Source organism: Quercus suber, unplaced genomic scaffold (genome assembly GCF_002906115.3).
Source record: "Quercus suber isolate HL8 unplaced genomic scaffold, Cork oak 2.0 scaffold_1359, whole genome shotgun sequence".
Taxonomy (NCBI): domain Eukaryota; kingdom Viridiplantae; phylum Streptophyta; class Magnoliopsida; order Fagales; family Fagaceae; genus Quercus; species Quercus suber.
Genome location: NW_027070742.1, coordinates 7,657 through 11,739, shown reverse-complemented (window position 1 = coordinate 11,739; position 4,083 = coordinate 7,657). Strand labels below are relative to the sequence as shown.

At 34.2% G+C, this 4,083-nt stretch overlaps 1 long non-coding RNA gene across 1 annotated transcript; it reads right to left on the bottom strand.

Moving 5' to 3' along the window:
- Nucleotides 1–274: 274 nt before the first annotated feature.
- Nucleotides 275–3,148, bottom strand: LOC136065942 (uncharacterized). The gene is made up of 4 exons (XR_010627518.1): nt 2,639–3,148; nt 1,657–1,767; nt 544–683; nt 275–353 (listed from the first exon to the last, which is right to left on the bottom strand). It is a non-coding gene; the product is annotated as an uncharacterized LOC136065942 (long non-coding RNA).
- Between the last annotated feature and the right edge of the window lie 935 nt (nt 3,149–4,083).

Sequence of the window (4,083 nt, the reverse complement as noted above, 5' to 3'; positions counted from 1 at the left end):
CCAATTGATTGAGCATAAAAAAATTTTACTAGTTTATGTTATTTTTCCTTTCTTAGTTGATTAGGATTTTGCTTGCTTTCTAGTTGAATCAAGATTTAGATGGTGCTCTTTCCTTTTCCTGGCTGAATTTGGATTTTTTAGTATTTGCTCACTGACTACTGTCCAGAGTGACTTGACAAAATGCTATTGTAATCAATGCAATCTGAACAAGCACACATATATTTAGACACATTGAGAACTTTCACCAAATTGCTCATTAACTGCAGTCCAAAAAANATTCTTGAATTATTTTGAAGGCACTTGATGCTAAACAAACATACCAATCATCAGATCTGGATCTTCACTGTTGAAATCTGCACTCCATACAGAAATGTTTTCTCTGTTAGTAACCTCTTCACCATCTATAACAAATAATTTCAGACAGCTTGGCATATATTTATTTCTTTATGACAAAAAATTAGGATGCACCTGGATATTTTATAAATAAGCAACAAAATAGAGAAAATAAGAATCCTAGACAAAATCTCAGAGGTTACCATTCACCTTTCTATCATTACATTGCTTCCTCAAATATTTGTATCTATGCCTCGGAGCATCTTTGTGATGGTGAAACCAAATTTCCCATTGAACAGTCTCACCATTTCAATTCAAGCCATCGCAAGAATCCATCACCAACTTTATTCCTGTTAAGCAATTGGTATCATAACAATTCAATGAGGTAATGATCCATTTTTTTATGTAGGATTTATTCTAGGACATCCACTGTCAGCCACAGGAATGGCCTTCTTTTATGCACCAACAGAAATGATAAAATTTATTTATGGGGGGATAACTATTCATTTAACAAATCATTTGAGAATGCACTTGCTGGGACAGGGCTACTCATTGCAACACCTAATTGGCAAAAGTAGTTTTTATCACTGACAAACTAAAATGATCAAAAATACATGTCAACAAAGCAATAGCTAAAGCTTCAAAATAACTAGGGATGACAAATTTGATTTTAAATTCAGGGAAAGACAGGAAAACTAATGGAGAAAAAAAAATTTTCTGATTTTACAACTATTTGATATGATTCTTAGAAAGAACAAAATATAACTATCAAATGAATCAAAAAAAAAAAAAAAAAAAAAGGAAATTGCACTTCAGTTTATCTTACGTATCTACCACATGGATCGGCACACTCAAGAGATAAGGAAAATGGGTCGGCAAACTCTAAACTACTCTAAGAAGAGAAATCCAGTTTCCTTTTGCTGAATATAATTTCTAGCTATCACAATGTCCACATTTGTTCAATCAGCACATTTGGTACCCCACCCCTCCCCCCCACCCCACATCATATTCATGCATTGAATGACATGATATAAAAACACTCCAATAGACTCAAATTAGTTAATGACTTGTCAAGACCTTTGCACTGCTGCCTCTTCTCTCTCTTCACTAAAAAAAATAATAATAATAAAAACCCATTTATTCTTTGACATCTAAAACTTCAAATACAATTACTAATTATTTTGAAAAGTCATAATAAAATAAAAAACAATATATCTTTGTTTAAATGCCATCAATTAACTAACAAATAAAATATTGTTCCAACAATTGTCTTTCATACTTAGTTCTGCCTGAATGACAAAAGAACAAGAATATTCTACGTACCTCTATTGATCCCGTGATTTACTAGTAATCTCCTCTCCTTTTCTTTTCAAGGTAAGTCATTTGCTAATAAGCCTTGTCTTAACTGAATCAAAATCTGACACTTTCTATATGCTGCAAAAACACCATGATAAGAAGAACTACACAAAACCCACAAATAATTTGACCCAAACATAGATGTCACAATCTGTGTGTTGATAATCAAAGGTCATTCATATACAAAACTCTGCTCCTGCAATTAAGATGTTGTACAGCCTAGTATTGAATGAGAAAGAAGAGCAATCTAGTGTAGCAAAAAAATAGAGAGCATGTGAAGGAACTAGATTCATTTTCAAATTCAACTAGAAGCAGATGCAACTAAACCTTAACTTAATGCAGGAAACTTTAGAGCACATTTTAGTCATACTAAAAACATGCCCAACTAGGGGGAAAAAAAAAGCAGAGAAAACAAAAAAGTATAATAACGACAAAATTGTTAATTCGAAGTCTGCAAAGTTTGAATAAAATGAAGGGTAGCCATGATTCTTAAGGCAACATCTTAAGCAGAAAATATATTAAAAAAATGTCCAACTAGTAAAAAAACCGACCCATGCATAAGAATTCTCACTTGGTAGAAGCATAGTTACATATTTATCTAAATACCCAATTAGAGGCAAACTTGAAAGAGTGACGATCACCAACAAGAAGTATTTTTACCCTGCAAAGCTATAAGCCATGAGATGATATTTGTTCATCAAATTACTAATTTCCTTTCACTAATACCATTATTTTCTTCGCATTACCATATCCTTTCAAATTGGGTTGGTACCCCTTTATGAATGAGGGCGTTAATTTAGTGAGACAGACCGAAAAGTGATAAAGATACCCAAAGATGCAAATCAAACAATACAACTAAAGTGGGTGACATACTTTGTTCATTCAACAAGGCAAACAAAATTGAGCTAAAACAATGCAAAGGAAAACAGTTTCAATTTAATAACAGTACCTTGTAATGTTTTCTAGGAATTTGATCAAGAGGTTTACATTTTCTTCAACTGTGGATATGGATTGAAGTGGGAATCACAGTTTACAGAAGGATAGGCCATTGAAGAGGGAGCTAAATCAAACCCATCTCCAACAGTTGAGTCAGACCCATTTTTCACATCTAATTGAAGCCCTGAATCAGTTGGCAAAGAGAAATGCGCAGTTTCATGGTGGACATTTGGTTGCGGCTGAGTCATTATATGCAATGCGTTCAAAGGGACTGGCAATTGATGACAAAACCAAATCACAGGCATCATTGCTTGAATGCACTGAAGACGGCCCCACTGAATAAGTGGAGCCCACCACCTTTAAACACTGGCAACGGGTTTGAGCAGCTCCTTGCTGCTAAGGGCCTGTGTCGATGAAAAGTATTGTTTTGTACTTCTAAAATTTCAACTCAACGATCCACTCCTAATCCGACTTTGAATTTTTCAAATATTATTGCATTGTTTTGAATTAAGTCTTCCAGAGGAAAATCAAAGGAAGCACGGGTGCGCCGATTGGGCCGGCGCACCCGTGACAGAATTTTTTTTTTTTTTTTTAATGGTTTCTGATTCAGCCCGATACGGCCTGATTCGGACCGGTTCGGTCCAAAATGGACCAAAACAGGCCCCGAATCAGTCCAATATGGGCCGAAATAGTTGTTTAAAAAAAACGTAAAACATTTCATCAAAACACATCGTTGACAACCTACTTTAAAGAAATAATCCTAAAATCATCTCAAAGTCTCTCTCATTCTCTAACCCACGACTCTAGTAATCCAGCTCTCCCTCAAACTCCCTCCATCTCTCACTTTATTATCTACTAAAACTCTTAAATTGGTATATGTTTACCATTATATGAAAAAAGAAATGCTTAGCAATATATAAAAAATATAAATAAAAATATTTTTATTAATAAACGTATCCCGCCGTACCCATATCCTATTTTTTTAAAATTGTTGTGTCACCACACTGCACCCGCACACGCACTCGAACCCGTGTTTCCTAGGTCCATTCCATCAATCAAACCTTAACTTCCTAGCAACATTCATTCAAGCTATCTATTTTAGACCTAATACCACTGAGCCCCTTCAAAAACCCACAACTAAAATGCTAAACTAATTAAACCAATAATTCTAATCACTACAAGTAATCTCCTGACTATGGTCAAATAGATGTTGATCTTTGTAAGTCTAAAAAAGTATAGGCCTTTGGACTTTATTTGTCCATTAACTTGATAAATTAAATGCTTTTTCTTTTAGATAATATTGAAATCTCTTTTACCATCACAAGAAATATAATTCAACAACAATATGACTTTCCATTCTCTTTCTCTGAATTAGTACCCTGTATCAAAAAAGCCCTAAAGAGAAAGAGAATGGGAAGTGAGAAAGACCCCTAAAGATGCAAATCAAACAATGCAAAA